General features: G+C 37.2%; 1 long non-coding RNA gene across 3 annotated transcripts; it reads left to right on the top strand.

Moving 5' to 3' along the window:
- The first annotated feature begins 16,325 nt into the window (after positions 1-16,325).
- Positions 16,326-22,718, top strand: LOC132640362 (uncharacterized). 3 transcript variants are annotated; one of them, XR_009582210.1, is made up of 4 exons: positions 16,326-16,933; positions 17,780-17,845; positions 19,062-19,157; positions 20,795-21,083. It is a non-coding gene; the product is annotated as an uncharacterized LOC132640362 (long non-coding RNA). The 3 variants fall into 3 exon arrangements; XR_009582211.1 differs by lacking the exon at positions 19,062-19,157 and adding an exon at positions 22,409-22,718 and having other exon boundaries at positions 16,328-16,933; positions 20,795-20,861; XR_009582209.1 differs by lacking the exon at positions 19,062-19,157 and having other exon boundaries at positions 16,335-16,933.
- Positions 22,719-23,357: the final 639 nt, after the last annotated feature.

Below are 23,357 nucleotides of genomic sequence, written 5' to 3'. Positions count from 1 at the left end.
TTCCTTTAACAGCAGTCCGAACTACGCTGACCTGATTCCCATGGTGGAATACGTAGGCAGCCCACATAGGGTTTGGTTGCTTTATAACAAAAATCCAAAATATCTTGTGCGTTGCGAACTACGCTTGACCTGATTCCTCGGTGGATACGTAGGCAGCCCACATAGGGACTCGGTCATACTAGGTTAGAATTTTTGCCATTCACATGCGTACGAACTACGTTCTGACCTGATTCCCGAGGTGGGATACGTAGGCAACCCACATAGGGTTCGGTTGCTTTATAACAAAAATCCAAAATATCTTATGCGTCACGAACTACGTTCGGACCTGATTCCTTGGTGGATACGTAGGCAACCTATACAAGGTTCGGTCACAACATAACATAGGTTTAGTGTACCCTTTAGAATCAAAACTGGGGCATGTTTTGGAAGATTAGACAAGAGAAAAGTTGGACATCGACACTATTAAGGCTACTAGACAAGAATAGTACACACAAATGACCTTTCAAAGTTTTCGGAAGTGTCGCAATCGAAAGTTAGCAGGAATATCTTACAACTTGTATACATATATTTTCATATATATCTTTCCTTACATACATACACTTACGTATATATTTTTCAAATGGAAGACTTTCTTTCAATTGTTTCACTACTGTTCATCTACCGAGGCTTTAAATGGAGGCTGCAAGATCCAAACAAACAGGATGAATGGGGCGCCAACAAAGTCAAGCTTCGAGTCAACACGAATCAACTTTCCCCCTCCCAAACTGAGAATTTTTCTTTGGATGCAGGAACTTAAAATCGCGAGATCAACAATCAAATCTATCAATCAGGGTCATTGTGGCCTCGCCTTAAAAAGCCATGCGACTTTGCTTTCAGCCTTATCTTTTAATTTATTTTTTCTTATCAAAATAATTCTATAACTTTATACACCTGTTTTTAAAGGTTGACGAGATTAAAGACGAATCAAATCAGGATTACGTGCCATCAATTCAACCTGTCACGATACCGTCAGACTACAAATTCTAGAGCTTCTTGTGTCCCTCTTTTACGGGTTATCTGGCATTGAACATTGTTTTGGCTGCGAATCTGCATTAAGGACGAGATACAATGGCAAAAATATTTGAGTCATTCAACACCGGTGTGGGGTTGGTGCAAGCGCAAAATGAGGATAGCGAGAAGAATGTAGTACAAAAAAGCGTATTGGTCAATTTGGGAAATACCCTCAGCCTTCTTCCTAACACAAGTTCAGCTTCCAGCTCTACCCGAAACATTTCCTTCACTATCTCTCCTCACCCAGCTCCTACCAACATACCGCCAAGATACTCTATTAAACCAGAAGCTTTGCAAGTCACATTGATACCTAATGTCCAAAAGCCTGCACTTGCAGCGCCCTTCACAGAAAACCAACAAAATCAGCTAGCGGTATACCCACACAAGAGATTGAGGAATGAAATGAATACAATCAATCAGAATAACTCGAATAGAGAGCTTCACAATTTAAGGAGAATTATCGAAGAAGAGATGCGGGCGAGAAATGTCCAAAGTTTAAGATATGAAAGTTTGTGCATGCTTCCGAATGTTGATTTGCCGCCAGGATTCAAAGTGCCAAAATTCAACACCTTTAATGGCCGAGGAAATCCTGTTACGCACTTGAAGGACTATTGTAGCAGATTAATGGGAATTGGGCAAGATGAAGCCATAAGAATGAAATTGTTCATTCAGAGCCTATCAGGGTTGGCGTTAGATTGGTACACGGAACAAGACTTTCGCAAATGGTACACATGGGAGGACATGGCCCGCGACTTTGTAGAACATTTCAAATTTAACATCGGGGTTAGTCCAAATCTGTATGATATGCTTGAGATAGAAAGAATGCCACATGAGTCTTTTCGGGAATATGCCATCCGGTGGAGATTGGAAGCTTCAAAAATACACCCTCCGTTGCCCGAGAATGAGCTGATTTCAACTTTCATCCAAATGCAAAAGGGCATATACTATGAAAAGTTGTTATGTGCGCGGTTACGCGACTTTTCTGATTTAATTCAAGTTGGAAAGCAAGTAGAAGCGGGCATTCGAGCAGGAAAAATTGTTGACACTTCATCAGTACAAGAAACATTTCAAGCCGAGACATTCAACAACTTGCAAGGCAAAAACAGAGAGACCGACTCAACTGTCAGGCCTACACGTCAGCCGCAATCACGGCAGAACTATCAATGTTCGCGTGATCATGTATACCTTCATCAACGAGGCTTTCAAAATCAAACCGATCAAGCACAGTCTAGCTTACGACAGTCAGAGCACGCAAAATTCCGCACTTTTACTCCTCTTGAAGAGTCATTAACCAGCATATTTGAGAAAATGAAAGCCAAGGGACTCCTGAAGCCAAAGAAAGGATGGATCCCTAAAAGCCTACCGCCAGATTTTGATTGGTCCAAGAGTTGTGCTTACCACTCTAATATTCCAGGTCATGACACAGAAAATTGCCCGGCTCTTAAGCATAAGATCCAGAACATGATCGAAAAGGATAAGATAAGTGTCCAACAAAATAAATTGTGCGACAATGATGGCCCTTCAGTTGCAAATGCAATTATTGTTATCGGTGATCTGTCAAAATTGGTACCGAGACATTTGAAAAGGAAGTGTGGAACTAAGTAAGACGATTGAAAGGATCTACCGTCACTAGCATTCTCCACCCATCAGCTTTCCTTCTTGTAATTTTTGCTAAAGCTTGTTATGAACTACTTTCGACCTGATTCCTTCGGGATAAGTAGGCAGTCCATTCTCGGACACGGTCTTAATATAGTGAAAATTCCATCTTCCCCATAAAGCAACACTGGGGCAGCTTTGCAAATGGCCTATCATTATTCGACAAAAGCATGAGTCGAAATCTCGAGCAATGTATTAAGCGTCACCAGATTGTTGCAATGACATCACCTCGAGAAATGCAGATTCAACGCCAAAGCTTTGGTGTTCAATGCAAGACAACCATTTTATTTTACACTAACAATTTTCTTTGAGTAACGCAGGGGCATATTTTAGCTATTTTTGAAGGATATCGCACAGTATCAAGTCGGCAATTGCAAGATTCAGATAGAGCAAAGGGCAAAGTCAACTTAATACTAATTAAATTTGAAACTTACAAATTTCTTTGAGTGCAGGAACTTTTTTAGATGCAAATTTTGGCAGGGTAGAAGGTCCCCAAATCTTCGGCATTACGTCATGAATATTTGCTGCTGCAAATTACGCACTGCGTCAAACTCGTCTCACCGCATACAAATAAGGCATCGCAAAAGCTCCTCGCTCCACACTAATTTTAGTAATCATAAATCAAGCACTGCATTTAGGCTCGTCCGCCTTTAATAGGACATTTTAGGCTCGTCCGCCTTTAATAGGACATTTTTAGGCTCGTCCGCCTTTAATAGGACATTTTAGGCTCGTCCGCCTTTAATAGGACATCTTAGGCTCGTCCGCCTTTAATAGGACATTTCGGGCTGTGCATCGCCCCTTTGAAATTTTAGCATAAGATCGAGCACCGTCTTCTATCTCAATTTTATTCTGCCTTGTAATTTGAACTGCGTTTGACCTGATTCCCTTAGTGGGATACATAGGCAGCCTATGTCAGGCTCGGTCTTGTCATTCGCAAAAGCAACATCCTCCTATACCAGAAACTGGGACAAATTTTTAGGGCATCACCGCAAAAGCTCAATATCCTCCTATACCAGAAACTGGGACAGTTTTAAGGGGCATCATCGCAAAACGACACCCTCTTATGCGAGTAACTGGGACAATTTTTAAGGGCATCATCGCAAGCGACATCGAGAAACATGAAAGAGAATATGGCCAACAGAGTCATCAGGCAAAAAGAAGACTTGGGAGAAAGGATGCTCGCTTTGTTTCACGATTCCCAAGTTGCGGAAGCCAAAATATATAATGTTCGCAGCCTTGCAAGGATTGCACGTCGAACGGTTTGATCTTTCTTATAACGATTATGCCTCTCGAGTATCAATAATATACGAGATTCGCAACAAATTAATGCTTGAGTCTTGCAAATGATTTTTCAAACGTGTCGATGCACAAACATTTCCTATTGCTTTCAAATGCCTTGCATAAATGCTTTCAAATACAATGCGCATGCACTATTGCTTTAAATGCCCCGCACTGCACTACTGTTTTCAAAATGCCCCGCACTGCAAAAGCAACCGCACCTGCATTACATTATTACTTTCAAATGCCCTGCAAAGGCACATCATCATTGTTCGCAAAAGCACCTCATTTAGGCCCGTCCGCCTTTAATAGGACATTTAGGCCCGTCCGCCTTTAATAGGACATTTAGGCTCGTCTGCCTTTAATAGGACTTTTAGGCCCGTCCGCCTTTAATAGGACATTTAGGCCCGTCCGCCTTTAATAGGACATTTAGGCCCGTCCGCCTTTAATAGGACATTTAGGCCCGCCCGCCTTTAATAGGACATTTTAGGCTTGTTCGCCTTTAATTGAACATTTTAGGCTAGTCCGCCTTTAATAGGGCAATTTAGGCCCGCCCGCCTTTAATAGGACATTTTAGGCTTGTTCGCCTTTAATTGAACATTTTAGGCTAGTCCGCCTTTAATAGGGCAGTTTAGGCTCGTCTGCCTTTAATAGGATATTTAGGCTCGTCTGCCTTTAATAGGACTTTTAAGCTCGTCCGTCTTTAATAGGACACTTTAGGTTTGTTCGCCTTTAATTGAACATTTTAGGCTAGTCCGCCTTTAATAGGGCAGTTTAGACTAATCCGCCTTTAATAGGACATTTTGGGCTGCGCACCGCCCTTTGAAAATTTCTGCATAAGGCTGTGCCCCGCCTTTCATATGATGCATGGACTGCGCACCGCCCTTTGCATCGCTCTCATGTATTGCTTGGACCATGCACCGCCCTTTTAATTTTTTCGCATAAGGTTGCGCACCGCCTTTCATAGGATGCATGGGCTACGCACCGCCCTTTGCATCACTTTCATATACTGCCTGGGCCATGCACCGCCCTTTAAATTTTCTGCATAAGGCTGTGCACCACCTTTCATATGATGCATGGACTGCGCACGCCCTTTGCATCGCTCTTTCGTATATCACGTGGGCCATGCACCGCCTTTCTAAATCTCCGCATAAAGACATTGCACCGCACCTACCTTGTTTTATTATTATTTTGTTGATGCCCTGCATATGCTCGCAGCAGCATTGCACCGCGCTTGCATCGCTGTATTTCAATATTTATTCTTACTGACTATTTTTATCTAGTTTTTAGTTTCGCAGGAGCTTTTAGCGCAACGTGGAACTATTTCTTCGGCAGCGAACTGGGGCAATACTTCGGGAAGGACAAGCAGACTTCTCGACAAGGGTCAAAGATCTACCTCGAACACTCGGCTCCAAATTCAAATTTCCCGTTCACATTCCAGCACAATCAATTTTCAGGGTTCTATCACAATACCCAGTGTCATCATAATTCGACACTGGGACAATATTTTTGCGAAGATTCGCATCAAATCGGGAGTTGCCAGTCATAGGTGTCGTAGTCTTCGCGGAACTACACACGGCCTGATTCTCGTGCAACCCGAGATATGTAGGCGATTCAAAGACCAGAGTTCGGCCGTAATTTTCTTTACCCTTAGTCCTCCACAATCCTTTAGCCGGGACAAAATAGGCTACTAAGTCAACGTCTTTGCCCGAAAATTCTTTCATCATTACCAGGCAAAGAGGGACAAGTTGTTGACACCCAATTTTGTCCCGCCTCTCCCCCCGAAATACCTATTTATACCTCTGGTATTTTGAGAAATTAAAAAATATGCATTTTAATTTTACTATAATTATTAGTCTTTTATTAACACCCACGTTTTATTATTCCACTGCAGTTATTATTGTTATTATTATTATTATTATTATTATTATTATTATTATTATTATTATTATTATTATTATTATTATCATTATTATTATTATTATTCTTAAATTATCATTTTTATTATTAATTGTTATTAATCATTATTATTCTTGTTATTACCATTATCATCATCATTATTATTATTAGCAGCATTATTATCGCTATTCATTCGCTACTATTATTTAGTATTATTGAAATTTGCATTTCAGCGTTTTTACCAACTTCCGCATACACATCGCATTTATTTCGCGCATTTCAAATGATAGTGTTTATTTATTGTTAAAATGATATTGCACGGCTATTATAGCATCATATAATTTTATTGCCCGAGTCCTAATGATTACACATTTTTGTATTAGGTAATATTTTGTCATACTCAGTATATTACTAATTAAAATGGGTCTTTTATTTAAATTTGGAAGCCAAACTGTTCCTTACACTCAGTCCGTATTTTGACTTATCGGACCCCAAATCAAAGTCCGATTAACTCCTAATATTTTTGGACTAGCCCCTATCTTTTATCTCAATTTTTAGACCGGCCCATGTTTTAATTCTAGCCCATTCTTTCAATACTCAGTCCAAAAAATTTGACCCAGTCCACAAATGGACTGGGTCCAGCCCATCTCCGTTCAAAATGAGGAAACCCTTTTCCCCTTTCATTTTATTCTCTTCACCTCCGCCGCTTCCCCTCCCCGCCCCTGTTCTCTCTCTTCTCCTTCCCTCTCTTCTCCCTCCATTTTCGCCCATACCTCTCCTCTCCCCCACTACGCCCTGTTCCTTGCTGTCCCCCACTTCATATTGTCCCCCCACGCTCCTCTCTCTCTTCCTTTTCGGACGAAAACCCTAGTTCAAACCTAAGATTGATGTTATAAATAATTCTTTCCCAAGTCAGAAATGGGAGGGGGGAGGTGGGATTTTCATGAAATTCCCCTAGAACCTGAGGTTTTTTGAATCGAAAAAATCTGTTGCAATTTTTTTTTTCCCCCAAGAACTGAGACCCTTTTTTTGAATCGCAGAAACCCCCTCCCCCTAAAAAATCAAAGCTTCCAGTCGCAAAAATCCCTAAAATACGTTCTATTGGCAGTTTGATCTTTGTTTGTTATCAGTAAAATACCGAATCAATTCATCGTTTGCCTTGGTGTTTGTTGCGAATCCGAGCATCGCAAGTTTGGATTCGATTGTGTTCGAGTAGATATCGAAGCCCCGCACCCATTTCGCTGCACCTGCAAAAGGTAATTTTCCTTTATATTTTCTTTTATTTCGGTTCTGCACAAATTATGATTAGTTTCTTTTTGTGTCAACTGTAAGATAAATTGTTTACTTCTATTTGTATTTGTATTTTGTGTTTAAACTCTGACTCTGTTTGTTTATTCAAAATTTGGTGTAATTAAATTGTTTGCTTGTTTCAACCAGGATTGTATACGTTAAATTTAGTTAGGTTTAATTGTGTTCTCACCATTTGCAAAGTTTAATCATGTTTAAGAGCATCTAATTCTCGACTATTGTCAACTGGGTCTTGTTTAGTCGAGATTCAGTAGGTTGAGTAAATGATCCAACATACTGATTAAATGCGTTTCATTCCCCAAAGAATATTCTCATGTTGTTTCTCCGTGTATTGGAATGGTTCATGGTCTACAATTCACTATAGGTATTTTTAAGTGCTTAGTTCATTTCTATCTACTGATTAAGGTCACTTCTATACCTGTCTATCTGGATAATTCATGGCACATTTGAAATAAAACATGCTTTCGTATGTGAGGAATGGTCATTTGTTCCCTTATGTGATCCTTTTCTGCACAGCACTAAGTGGTATCCCAACATGTATAAATATGCGATTCAGATTGCTTTATTTTAAAGTAAATGGCACTGTTGGTTTGAATACTTGTTTGAAAGTCCAGAATGGCATGAATCCCTTTTTTGTGAAGCAGGCATAGCATGCTCTGGTCCTGTTTCTTACCATTGTATAAATTGAACATGTGTGGAGCCTAGAGGTTATTTTAGATCGCAACATTATCATGAGTATATCAAGAATGTATGCCTGTTTTGATTAAATATTCAATCATGTGTCTAGCATAATTTGAGGAATGCACTGCTGAATGGTTTGATCTGTTTAAACTACTTATATGGTTCTGTGTCTGAGTTTGAACATAGATGAGGAATAACCCCAGTAATAACTAGGTTTGGATTGAGTTTTCCCTGTGAATGTTTTGCTACTGGCTAACTTAGTTTTCTGTGAGTTTAACAGCGTTTCTTTCCAGGCTCCTTTTTCTTGACTGGTCTTTTAAAAAAAATGATGTTTGATTTGGTTGTTTGAAGGTCTTAATTCTTTGTTTGAGTTGACTTCTTTCTCTTTCAGATTCTTCTGTGGTTCTTGATTTAGCTCATTTTTCATACTTTGCACGTTCTGATGTTTTCCTTATCTCTGAATCCATGAGGATCAGTTTTCGGTACCAGGTTGTTTTTCTGTTGTCATAAATGATCCCTTTGTTCTTGCTGTTCATCTTCTTCATTTCCTTCATATTTGAGTCGAGCAAAAATTCAATAGATCAAGGGTGCGTTTGGTTCTGTGTCAGTTTGGCTGTTTCCTTCAAATTCAACTGGGAGTTTAGTTCAGCTTTAAACTAAGGACGCACATTTCAGTTCTTTTCTTTTTATCTTAGCTTGGCTGATATATTTAACCTCTTCTCTGATTTAGGTTACTATCAAACTAAAGTTGATATTTGAAGCATGCTTACTAGTTTAAAGCTGAACCCAGACCTCTTCGCATACTCCTTGATGACTCTGTTTCTTCAAAAAAAATGTAAAAAATCTTTTATGTGTTTTGGTGGTTGTTTAGTCATACGAACCCTCCGAATATCCTCCTTTGCACTAGTTAGCATGTTGATAAGGCCTGCTTGCATACTTTGCCCATGTGTGTTTATGTCCATGTTTCGAAATAACTCCGCAACGTTTGTTTAATTGAGTCTATGCATACCACGTGTGTCTTGAGATTTATTGGGTACATATGTTGCTTTTTTTTGCTGGATCCGTTACGACTTCCTTTCGTCCAAAACATGGAATACGCATCAAATCTGATTTCGTATAAGGAGATACTCGTATATGGATATACTTGTGTGTGGATAGCCTGATCCAATTTAGTTTTCTATTTGTTATGTGATAGTATTTAAAATCTCTTTCTTTGAATTATGGATTTTGCATTTTTTGAATTATTAATCATCTAGACCCATACTAATCCATTTCCTTTTATTTTATGCATGACATTCGCATACGGGTCCGAGGGACTCGTCTTCCGCATTTGATGTTGGGCTCAAGGCCCTACGGAATATCATTTCCCCCCTCTGCCCGCTGCCAAAGAAATAAAAGTGGAGTTTTGGGTCAAAGCCCAAATATAAAAAAAAAAAGACCAGCAGCAGTCTCAAAACGGGCTGGCCCATTTGACATTATTTGGTCCCCTTTTATCTATTTTGTGCCTTTATTTGTCTTCATAACTTGTGAATTCTGGTAAATTGGTGGGTTAGTTTAGTATAATGGGTAGTTAATTAAAGAGAAATTAAATAGATAACTCAGTAGGCTCCATTTTATTTACTTATATTATCTATAATATCTATCTTAAGTTATTTACATTATCTTTAATATTCATCTCAAATTATTTACACCATTTATAATATCTACTAATATTAGAATCATAAACTTCCGATAATGAGAACAAATGCCTTGAGCCGGAGGATTACTTTCCACCCCTTTATCGCAATAGGGATTTAACGTATCATAGACCTAAATATATGAATTCAGGTATTATAAGTTGATCTAATCTTAATTAAGCTCGGTTAACAAAAGATAACAAAAGGGTAAAGAAACTCGTTAGCTGTTTCGTATTTCATTTATACTTCTAAAGTACAGGATCAACTAATACTTCATCGTTTAGTTTGCCTCAGATATTTACTAAAATATCGCACAAACCTGTTTTTTTTTTAATTATATGCAAATCATCATCTTTTGCCAATCCTATTATTATACTTTCACCTAAGACATTAGCAGTTTTAAGCCTTATTTAAATAGCATTTTAAAATCTCCTTTATACTAATATTAGTCTTATTTAAAATAGTATTATTATTTGAAGTCTTTTTTTTTTTTTTTATAAAATGACATTTAAAATCTTCTTTTGCACAAATTGTTATGTTTTTACAAGTCTTATTTGCACAAGCTATTTTCTTAAAATTTAAATACTATATCCAACATTGATTAATTAACCTAAGTTTGGCTGGATAACCGTAGTTAACGGATTCTAAAGGATGCCTAACCCCTTCCCTTTAGAATGATATAGGACCCTTACCTAGAATCACACTGATTAAGCAGACGATTAATGGAGGTTTAGTTAATTTTACCTTAGTTAATAATTAGGTGCCCTAATCCACCTTAAAATTAATTAGGTGGCGACTCCTTAAAACAAAGCAATTTAGCAATCACCAATATGTTGTACTCCGCTTTAACCCGGTTAAAATGGGGTATAACAGAGCCTCTACTAGAGTACTAGACATATGGACAGGACAGGACCCCGTCGTGCCCAAAATATATGTACACAAAATGAGCAGTGGCACCTCCGGAACAATGGAGTGCTCTCAAATCGGTTGATAGCTCCTATGAATCTGGATCACCTCCCTGTTTACCTGTGGGCATGAACACAACGTCCAAATAGAAGGACATCAGTGTTATACCTCATTTTTAACCGGAGTTAAAGTAGGAGTACAACATATTGGTGATTCCTATTTATTTGTTTTAAGGAGTCGCCATCTAATTAATTTAACGGTGAATTAGGACACCTAAATATTAACTAAGGGAAAGTTAAAACTAAACCTCAATTAACAGTCTGCTTAACCAGCGTGATCCTAGGTAAGGGCTCTATATTATCCTAAAGGGAAGGGGTTAGGCATCCTTCAGAATCCGTTAACTTACGGTTATCCGACCAAACTTAGGTTAATTAATGAAAGCTAAATAAGATGCTTGAAATTTTAAGAAAGAGAGTAAAGAAATGTCGCTTAGTTTTTTTTTAAGGAAAAATATAAAATGATGCTTTAAGATAAGATTTAGAGAAAATATAATAATTTGCATAAAAGAAAATTTTTAAATGTCATTTAAAATAAAATTTATAAAAGTTGATAAGGCTTAAAATAAAACGCTATTTTAGAATGAGATTTTGTGGAGAATGTAATAATTTGCATAAAAGGAGACTTCAGATGTTATTTAAAATAGACTTATAAATGCTGCAAAGACTTTAAATAATAATGTCATTTAGAATAAAATTGCATGAAATATATAAGTAGAAGAAAATGCGGATTTGTGCAATGTTTAATAAATATTTGGAATAACTAGTGAAAGCTCTTTTTATCCTTTTCATTACTTCTTATTAACTGTGCTTCGCTACAATTTATGATTGATTCAAACTTAAAGAGTTATTTAAAAAATATACTTACATTCTTATTTGTGCATTAATGACGTTTTGAAAATATAATTCCTTTTACTTGAAATATATAGTCATGCCCTTTTGCAACTCAATTATTCTCAATAAAATAAATATTATACATTATAAATAATTTAATATGAGAAGAGGAGAAATAAACTTATCAATTGTTAATCTTCTTTGAACTAACTACCCACTACTAAACTAAACTTACTAATTTCACTAAAGTTTAACTAAATCAATACAAAAGAACAAAATGTTAGTCATGTGATACCAATTAAATGCATAAAGGAATAGAATAGAGGGATAAATAAGTTAAGTGGGCTCAGCCCACTTGGGCCGCTGATCTGCTGCTATTGGGCTTTTGCCCCAGTTTTTTTTTTAGACTGTTGCGGCTGCTGCTACTGTTCCGATCTATTGGGCTTTGGCCCAGAATTTGTGCATTCTGTTTTTTTTTTTGCTACGAACAGGGGCTAATGGAAGATGACTTTGAGGAAATTATGTTGGGCCTTTAGCCCAACACCAAGCGCGAAAGAAAACGAGTCTTTGGCGGGTGCAGCGATGGTCATGCATAAAACGAAAGAAAATGGATTAGTATACGATCAACGAATAAGGTTAAGCACGTAAGAATATAAATTTAAACCCAACCAACGGATTACATATACACTATGTATATTTGGGTATATTTCTTGTAACAAGAGAGTGTTATAAGTGTTACACAGCAGAGTTGAAAGAAGCAGGGACTACTGATAATATGACTATATGGGTGAAACAAAATCAACACAAGAAAGAGAGAAACTCAGGACCATTAATGGTCAGGATATTTACACAGAATTAAGGGCCATACCAGACTGTCCTTAGGAAGATCTGATAAGCTGAGACAGTTGGCATCAAAATTATTTTAAGCAAGATAATGTAGCAGATTTTGCACATGGGGTTAACAGTAATTGATCACATTAGAAGCTCAATCTAAATAGGATTACACATAGACAAGAGTGCAAGCATAATATTGGCTTAGGCAAATTGTCATTTTGAGATCAGTAATCAATCAAACAGAATAAGCAAACTCAAGTGATTTAGAAAGACCCAGCACAAACAAAGACAGGCATTACGCTGAACCACAACAAATCATCAAACATTCATTCAAATGAAAACTCAGACGAGCCGGGCCAAGTAGAGGGCTTAACAGAGAAGTTTGTAATCAGCAGAAACGTGCTATGTGGTCACAGGTTCATCAAAGTCACAGAGATAATGCAAAGACCAAACAAAGGGATATGTGGTTTATTTATTCCAGACAGTTACTAGACCTCAAAATCAAAGGTAATATGCAAGGTTAATGGTATTCAGACAGTTGAAAACTTAAAACAAAGCTAACAAGGGCAAACTTAATTCATATACTTCAAACTAAATAAGCACATGGCAGCTCCCCTAACATAATGCTAGTATAGGTTCAAGAAGGGAAGCAAATTCTCGACAATCTCTTTTATGACACATCAGGTTCAAGTCAAGAGCAAAACTTTATGTTAATCTTTGCTAAGCTTATTATCTATTTAACTGAACATCTACCCCAAGCTAACCATGTAGAAAACTGACTAATGCAGTAGCATATTAAACTGTCACATATCTGGATCGCATAAATTCTCAAAGCGTGAATCTCAGCCTAACAGAGCAAATCTAGCTAACAGGAAAGAAATTAGAACCAAGGGCACAATAGAGACTACCCTAGGGACATGTCAAAACAGATAAATGTCAAGTAGCTTAGGCAAAACGCACACGGGCAACTTCATTTTTTTCAAGATCAGCAGGCAAATGCAAGACAAGAACATGCTAGTACATTGAGATTCTCAGTGTTTTTTTAAAAAGCTATAAGGCAGCAATAAGCTTGACCCTCAAGATGATATAAATAGCTTATGAATGACTTGAAATACTTAGCACTTAATCATTTGGCCAAACAGAATCCATACTACCAATAATACTCTGAGAATATACTAGAAAATGTTCGCCTAATCCCAATTATCCGATATTCAAATGAACATACATCAACATCTGCCTTTACCCAACTTAACTCATCCCTGATCTTGCTAAATGTGCTTTCAAATGCATATTACAATTACCATCATACCTATGTAAATAACTACAAAACACATTTAAGAATACGAACCCCTAAAACAGAGAAGGTAATGGCCATACACACGGCCTAGAAAAGCTGCTAATGACATGCTAAAATTACTCAAACGACACAGTGAGGGCCAAATTATCTACTAAAGGGTAAAACATACTAACTTAAACTAAACAAAACTGAACCAAATTGGTCTAAACACAACTGAAACAATATCTATCCACGCTATCACACTACCTCACTACAAAACGTGTAAAAGCATATAAGACACTTGACTCAAAACAGAAAATGCTCGATTCATGGATAAATAAATAAATAAAAGGGTTGGTTGCTGACCTTCTTCGGGTGCAGCGAAGTGAGGTGAAGGTTTCGATATCTACCTCGAAGACTACTCAATCAGAGCTTGCGATGCTCGAATTCACAGCAACAAACAGGGCAAACGAAAAAACAGGAAACAAATATTCCCATATTTTGACTCGATATTTTGGATTATCACCACTACTACAAGCTCAATATTTTGGGGATTTTGTGCGGCTGAAAACTTGCTTTGGGGAATTTCATGAATCGAAAAAGAACTTCGTTCTTGGGGGGTTTTCTCCATCCAAAAAATCCTCCCTTTAGAATCCACAGAATGATGATTTTATAGAGATTCGTTAGGGTTTTCATTTTTTACTAGAAGAGAGGGATGAGCGTGGGGGACAAAACGAGGTGGGGGTGACAGTGGCGTAGAGTGGGCGACAAAGAGAAATGGGGCGGCAGAGGTGTAGTGGAGGTGTCAGAGAGGTATGGGCGACGATGGGAGGGAGAAGAGAGGCGGAGAAAGAACGAAGGAGAAGAGGCGAAAAATGAAGGGAACCTAAAAGGTTTCCCTTATTTCTGAACGGAAATGGGCTGGACCGGTCCATTTATGGACTGGGTAAAATTAAAAGAGTGGGCTAGGGAATTAAAAACATGGACTGGTCTAAAAATTGAGATAAAAAATATGGGCCGGCCCAAAAATATTTAGGGGTCAATTGGACTTTGATTTGGAGTCCGATAAATACGGACCGAATGCACGAAATAGTTTGGCTTCTAAATTTAAATAAAAGACCTGTTTAAACAACTTGTGTTAAAATATTGCTCAATATGAAATATGCAATCCTTAATGCTCAGATAAAAAAATGGCGTTGTAATAGCCGTTCAATAATATTTCGAAAATCCACAGTAAATAAACAATATTATTTAATTATGCAAAGATAAATGCGATGCGTGTGCGTAAGCTGGTAAAATGCCGAAATGATAAAAATTGTGAATAGTAATAATAATAATAATAATAATAATAATAATAATAATAATAATAATAATAATAATAATAATAATAATAATAATGATGACTAGTGACTGTAATAGAAAAATGAACGCCGGTATTGATAAGAGGCTAGTAATTATAGTAAAATACAATATATATTTTTTTTTAATTTTTCCAAAAATATTAGAAGCGTAAATAGGTATTTCGGAGGAGAAGCGGGACAAAATTGGGTGTTAACAATCAGTACGAATATTGTACTGAGTATGTAAGGCATAAACAATAATAATGCATCAATGAGACAGGGGGATATCAAATGAAGAACAATTTGTAACTGACTGCCAATTTTAATAGAAATAATGCATGCTGACTTACTTCATAAACATCATCATCATATCATGTATGCATATATATATATATATATATATATATATATATATATATATATATATATATATATAAGCTGCCCGACCATATAGGTATGGTGTGATCATCATTAGCCCGCATCCAGGCCTCCCGCGTCTGGGGTAACCATCTCATGCCGCCCACTAGTGGTGTCTGCCCATGCCATCTAGACATGGTGTATACGCTGCCCGCCTTAGCGGTGTCTGCCCGGCCATATAGGCGCGGTGTAATGTCATCATTATGTACTCATCATAATGCATGCAGAGTAACTCAAAGACAACTATACTTTATCGGGGTGACATAAGGTCGTGGACCCCCAATTCCATTATGGAGTATTTCTAAGCATTCTGCCTCACCTTGAAGGAATTAGCATATAAGGTGAGTGTATACAATAAACAACATCAATGGATCATAGTTAGAATAATTAACTTTAGGATCTTTAGACTTAACTCATCACCATCTCGATCATGCTCATGACATATCTCATTTCTATATCTCATGTTAAGCTCCTTACAATCATAGGTTCATAATTGCCGGAATGTAAGAAAGTTATGGGAAAATAGGGAAATTCATGCCATGGGAGTCATGCCTTAAAAGGAAAGGACTAGCCTTACATACCTTTTCGTTTAGCTATTCTATCGCTTGATCGTTCTCCTTCGACGCTCACGTTTCTACCTTCAAGAGAGTTCGTATTATCGTTAGCTAATTGATTAGATGAACATGCTCAATCAAAGCTAGAGAAAATTGGGCAGCATTTCCTTTGTTGATACAACTTTCCCCATATTACATATCAACTCCCAAATATCTATAATTACCTTCACAACATCATAAGCAACAATCTTCATACACCTACATAATCCATATTTCACAATTCCACTACAAAAAAATAGCATTTAGCGACGGATTTTAGTGACAAATCATTTTCCGTTGCTAAATAGCGACGGATTTGCTACAGAATTATGATTATGTCGCAAATAAAAAAATAAAATGGCAAGTACGTATTACAGAGACGGATAGACGGATTAGCGACTGAAAGTACAATCCGTCGCTATATTTGGCACACAAATTTGTCGCCTATTTTTTAGCTACAAAATTAGCGACAAAATTTTCAATCCTCAAATTTAATAAAGAATAACGACGTAATTTACGATGGATTATCCGTCGCTAAACAAAGACAAATCGTCAGAGTATCTTGAAACCAGTAGCTACGAAAAACATTCGTCGTTAGTTTTTTCAAAAGGCAATTTCGTAGATAGTATATTTTTAGGGCATTGACATAACTTGTATTCTCTCTCTGCCTCTTAGCCGTAAGTGCTCTGGTCTCTTTCTTTTCAAGGGGATTTTAATCTAGGGTTTCAGGATACGGGAGTGCCATGGCTAGAGTATAATATCTTACAATTCCATCCAGTCCCTACTAGGCCTTTCACTACCGAGGCCCTCTCCTTGTTCTATTTCAGCTTTCAGCTCTTTTGACTTCCCAACCATGGCCGAACAGAATCCCCTCTCTCTTTCTCTCAGTCACTTGCTCGCTTGGAAATCTGAGTGATTTATTATTGTATTGTTGCATACAAGAAAGCATTCTTGAAGCAGCTAGGCAAATACATCTTCATGTGTTAGGTCTTATACATTTTTTAGGCTAAGGTTAGTCATATTTGTGTGAATGACAGCTCAAAGAAAAAAAAAAAGACAAGGAAGGGAGGCAACCATTATTTTTAGAGCATTGGTCTAGGCTCCCAGACTCCTCGAGAGGCTGTTGAAGGTCCGTATACATTTTATTTCGTTTAGTCATGAATTTAATCCTTTGCTATGTGAGGAAGTACAAAGAAATTATTTGTTCTTAATGCTATTATGCATAGGAGAGTTCATTTTTGGTTTATAGAATCTGGTGGGTTTACTTATTGTTGAAATGATTGAGATGCATCTTTATTTGCTTGCTTTTTGGTGGATGCTGCTTGTTCAATATCTTGGTTATTTAGGCTCTTTGCGTGCGTGTACCTGCTTTCCAGGTGTTCGACCTATTGCTTCACTTGAATTTGGCCATATTCACACCTGATATGAATCTTACTGTGTCACATATTATAATTAAAATCAACTGTATAAGACTCTAGACAATAGTATCTCAAGTTCACAATCTAAATAATGCTCCCTAATCTATACATGTAACTCTTATGTGTTTCACGTTGACTATCTGTATGTATCCTAGTGTTGCATGTTGAAATTGTGTTGAACTCTTGTTGAACATATAACCATGACACCTGAACACCTAATTAATATAAAGCTAATTTCATAATGGTTACCTATGACTCGGTAATAGGGAAGAGGTACAATATGAACTTTACTTCTTGTCGAGAATGTGTTCCTGATAAAATATGCAACAAATGTTGTATCCTGGGTGTTGGAAAATCCAGAGAAAACTTATTGACGCATTTAATGATTGTTGTATAGCATCAGGATCACTATGATGTTTAGAGTGTTTTCCTATTTATAAGCAGCCAGTGATCTTTGATAGATATTCTCTTCCTGTTTTTCTGTGTTTGCTTGCGTGTGTCTTAATAATTTAGGAAGAACATATTTTTTACTTCTCCTTTCATCTATTATTCTACAGAGCTTGAAGCAGAAAGAGTACAAGAGTTGTGTTGTTAAGCTAAATCTTGATGAAACCCTTTATGATGTAAGTTGCTTCATTACCATATAACTAGAACTCATTTCATATGAATTAATTTTCTATCTTTGAAATGAACAACTATTTAATCTACTCTGTCACTTTACTAAACTAGCTTTGCTAAACTATTTCATCTACTATGTCACTAGCATGGTGCCTTTAAAGTCAGTTTAACCCTGTAACGACATTTTTATAATAAAATAGAATAATCGTCCTCCACCTCCTCTTTTGTAAGACATCTCCGATTTTGTATTCTTTTTTCATGTGTTTGTTCCCTCTTATAATTTTCTTTCCAGATACTTGATTGTTTCTGCGCCCTGACTTGTAAACTTAGTTGTCTTTTTGTCAAGTAAGAGTAATAAGAAAATAGCTATTGGAATACTATGGCCAAAACTGGGGAAGGAAGGCAAGTATATGCTGGTAACGTAGCAAAAATGAGGAAGTTAAGTAAATTTCTAGTAACTTATGCATAATTGTGATGAGGTGAATGTCTTTTGAAAGTAACTATTAGCAAAAATATTGAATGTCTTTTGAAAGTAACTGTAACACCCCGTAAACTTGAACTAGGTGTGAATGTGTAAAAATCTAGTATTAAGATGATATTATATCTATATGAATCCATTCTTGATGAATTCGGGTGGAAGATGGTCGTTTTGAAGTCAAACCAACTAGTGAAGTTCTTAAGGGCTCTTAAATTCGCCTAAGTTTTGGTAGGTTTGTCTTCTGGGCAATTTTCATGAAAATGTGTTGCGAATTTGAAAAAACTTCCTTGATGAAAGTTGTAGATATTTGAAATAGCTTTCCAACTGTAGGTCGCCCAGTCCAAACAAAGCTGCGTACAAAAAGTTATGCCCATTTTACTGAAGCCTGTCTTCACTGGAAATTTTGCCTGTGTTACGATGAGACGTTACGGACCGTAACACGTGTTACGGGCCGTAACATGAACCGTAACGTCTCAAAAATTTCCAGAAACTCTCTGGAAATTTCCACTAAGGGACGGTCCAAAGGACGGTCCGTTCTTCAGAGGCGTCCTTTGGCCCGTTTTCACCAGAAAAATATAAATAAGACCCTTGCTTTGTTTATTCCTCCACTTCCTAAACAACCCTAAGGACAAAAATCATTCCCCCAAGTCTTCAAATCAAAGGTAAGGGCATCCTTAACATTACTAAATCATTCTAACATCAAACCCATGATTCTTAACATGATTTTTGTGACCAAAACCTAGGGTTTGCAACATAAGTCTTCCCAAAGTGATTCAAGCTAGGGTTTGGGTGCTCTTCATTAGAAAAGTGATTTGTTAAACCTTGTTTAAAAAATTAAGGTATGTCTCCCTTTTAAAAATCTTATTTTGGATGTATGTCTCTTTTGAACATACTGTTTCTATCAGTTTTTACGAACTCTTTGGTTGTGAATTGTATGTCTCTTTTGAAAATCCTTTTTGACTATGAAGGTGATTTGTATGTCTCTCTTTTATAAACCTTATTATGGATATATGTATTTTTCTGTTTTAAGGCTCTTCATTGAATAAAAAGGGTGAACTTTTCATACAAAACCCTAATGATAAAAAGGGCAAACTCTCTTGAAAGATCGATTCTTTATAAAAGCATGTTTTGAATGATATGATGAATTGGTTTTACACTCTTTAAATCTATTACATGTTTTGATTAATGGTTAATGTGTGTGAGGGGACAAACTCACATTAAACCTAGATTGTAACAAACCCTATATATGTATGTGATATTATGAATGATTTCCTCTATAGGAGATGCTTAATAATGACGGTCAAGGGTTGGTAATGATATTCTCATTGATGAAATAGGACATGGAATCTTTCGTAAAGAAGTTATACGTCTTCAAAACATTATTTGAAATGATTTATCTTTACGATATGGCATAATGAACCTTAATGGTAAATGGTGATGTGACTACCTTAAGATGAATTGTAATTCGGCTTTTAAGCTATGAAATCTGTCGATGTGATTTTGCCTAGCCATTCGGGAGGATGAGTGGTCACCGATGATTTCATATTCCGGTGTATTTATGCCTATCCATTCGGGAGGATGAGTGGTCACCGAGGATTTCATATTCCGGTGTATTTATGCCTAGCTACTCGGGAGAAAGGGTAGTCACTATGGATCCTAGTGTGGTAATTGCCTAGCCATTCGGGAGGAGGAGTGGCCACTACCGGGTTCGCTACCCGGGGTGTGATTCAAGCCTAGCTATTCGGGGGGAAGGATAGCCACCGCTGGGTTCGCTACCTGGGGTGTGATGTATGCTTAGCTATTCGGGAGGAAGGATAGCCACCGCTGGGTTCGCTACCTGGGGTGTGATGTATGCTTAGCTATTCGGGAGGAAGGATAGCCACCGCGTACTACATAGTCCGGTGTGATGTATGCTTAGCTATTCGGGAGGAAGGATAGCCACCGCGTACTACATAGTCCGGTGTGATTTATGCCTAGCTATTCGGGAGGAAGGATAGCCACCGCGTACTACATAGTCCGGTGTGATTTATGCCTAGCTATTCGGGAGGAAGGATAGCCACTGAGAATTATATGTTCCGGTGTGGTGCGCTATGCGCGATATGTTGATTCTTGGGCCTGTATTGGCATGTGTGATATTCTTATTCTCTCATGGAACTGTTGTTGACAATCATGATCAATTTGAAAGGCATAGTTGAAAGTTATAAATTGACAAAAGACTTTATAAATAGGTTTTGATAATTCTTATTGAGATACATATGCTGAATACCTGTTTTTATATCGATTAATGGCTTTGTAAACTGCTTAACAAATGATATTAAGAATCACAAAGTGGAATGACTGTTTTTATACTATCCTTTCAGAACTGATTTCTTCATGTATTATTATATTTTATTTTTATAATACTTGTTGTCCCCGAGGCACTCACTGAGTACGAAAGTACTCAGGCATACCATTGTTGTTTTTGATGGTATGCTAGGTAACGGAGAAGTGCAGGTTCGTGATACTCTCGACGCTTAGGAGAACTTGCTGCTGCTGTTGATTTGGTGAGCCCACATCCTTATTCGTGGGACACTTTCTGTTTCATTTATTATTCTAGATTTTCGGGCTGCGTCCCGAAGTTAGACTATTGTCATGTCTCTTAGAAGCTCCATAGATAGTTGTCAGAATTGTGGGTAGATTTTGTCAAAGTCTCGTACGACTTAATGGGTGTTTGCCACGTTGATGACTATCACTTATATTAGACTTCCGCTGATCTTATTTCATAATTATGATCCTGATATATGCAGTTATTTATAACTTTGTTTAATTTAATAAGGAAAGAGTATTAAAAAGGAACTCGACGTTGCATTTATTTTATAAACTGTTGGAGGTGAATGTTGTTCATGACGTCGGATGCCGGTCACGTCTAGGGTGAGTTTTGGGGCGTGACAGTAACTATTAGCAAAAATATTTAATCGTTTGGTAGGAGGGATAAGTTATTCCATATAGATGGGATTGGGTGGGATAGGATGGGCAACTTATCCCACCCTCTATATGGGATAACTTATCCTACCTTTTAGCCCATATAGATGGGATTGGGGGTATACCAAAGGAGTTATCCACCAACCAAACATGGGATAATTTCAATCCCATAGGACTAATAATCCCATCCCATCCTATCCCTCCTACCAAACGACCCCGAGTTTAGTGGATGAGCCTTCATAAATTAGTCTTAGATGGAAGATATAGAAGGTCATTCTAGACTTGTATCCTTGTGTAATATTTTCAAATCGCAATAGAAACTGGTGAGTTACCTGCTTGATGGCAACCATTTTTTCCCAGCATGTTGTACCTATCACATGTTTGTCGAGTAACAATTCCTTTTAATAGCAAGTTTTATAGATCTTTTTGATGAAAAGCTGAAAGGAAAAGCCCAAGTATTCATACTCTTTCATTATAATTATATATGACACCATTCTTCATTTTCAAATATCTATTCAAGAACTGATACTTTAATGGAATAGCTGTATCCCCATGCATTGATAAAATTGGTTCAGAGACCTCAATAAACCCCCTGCCTCGTCGCACAGGGCTTGTCCAGTGCGGGTTATCTCTCCTGTGTAGTTTGCGAGCTATTGCACAGGAGTTGGGTTTACGCGCATCCGAAGGGTAGCGGCTGCGGGTTCCCAGGTCATCCAAAAAATAAAATAAAAAATAAAAAAAATACTAAGATAATTAAGAAAACAAATTATTATTAAAATTGTCTACACAAAGTAAGATCAGTTAACTAAGTCCTAACTATAACTTGTTTTTCTCTTTCCCCTCAGAATGTACAAAATATTGAATCTGACTGATACATGATAAAATTATTTGTATGAAAGGTCAAAGATCTAAATATACATCTGAGAATAGAAGGATGAAATTAAGAACATATATATCCTGAAGATTAACTTAATCATTTCTTCTTCTGGTCAAAATGATCATCGAGATCATGAGGCTCTGTTGACATGCGAAATGATCTTATTGACCTTATAGATGACATTCATATTCATTTGTCGGATAAATTGAAAGTACAAAAGTTTTTAATGTTTTCATTTACTTCTATTTACAGGATACCTCAAGAATTGTTAGAGCAGCATTGATTACAGCAAGAATGACAGTAGGATGAGACGGATGTTGCAACTCGGATATATTACGAGTCCGTGGGAGGAGAGATGGAGAGAAGAGTTTACAGCCTTGGGTCTCAAGGGAAACACGATTATGGCATCACTCTCAAGCACCATTAGTTAGCTTTGTCTTTCAAACTCTATTATATTAGTTGAAGAATAACTATGGACGTCTTTAAAGCTTTAGGATTTCTGTATTTTTGGATCTACGATACTATTTATATAAAATTAGTTTCTTGTGATGCTTATTAAATATTTCTACTCTTCATTTAATATGTTCTACTGGGATTTTGAATAATATCTATAATAAATATAAGCGGCACGATCATTTCGTTGCTAAATGCTTAATAAATATAAAATTAGAAATAATATTTTACAAATTGCGACGGAATAGCGACGGAAACTCCGTAGCTAACATTCCGCAACGACGAAATAAACAAGCAACCTAGCGACGGATTTTTATATGTATTAGCAACTGAAATATTCATCGCTAAAGGTAGCAACCGAATTATTACGTCGCCAATCCGTCGCTAAGTATAGCGACGGATATTAAAATTGCGTCGCTAAAGGGTTAGCTACGAGCGTTTTAGCGACTGATCAAAATTCGTCGCTAATCTGTCGCTAAACAGCTTTAGCGATGGATTTTGGTTGTTTAGCGGCGGATTTCCTGGTAGTGTTCACTTCAATTCGTCCATAATCATGGTCATAGTACACTAGTACGTTTTCTCATATATAATTCTTATCCCATGTCCTTAATGTCATTTATAACTTACTACACAAAATCTCATTACTCTCATCTTTGTAACCCATTTTCTATCTCCTTTCATAATCTAAGTCTTTCAACCTCCCAATACTTTAAACAACATGGAATGATCATAAAACTTACCTTAGATA

The sequence above is a fragment of the Lycium barbarum genome, chromosome 5, assembly GCF_019175385.1.
Source record: "Lycium barbarum isolate Lr01 chromosome 5, ASM1917538v2, whole genome shotgun sequence".
In the NCBI taxonomy this organism is placed as follows: Eukaryota; Viridiplantae; Streptophyta; class Magnoliopsida; order Solanales; family Solanaceae; genus Lycium; species Lycium barbarum.
The sequence above is the reverse complement of the archived record's forward strand: the minus strand, read 5'-3'. Positions and strand labels throughout refer to the sequence as shown.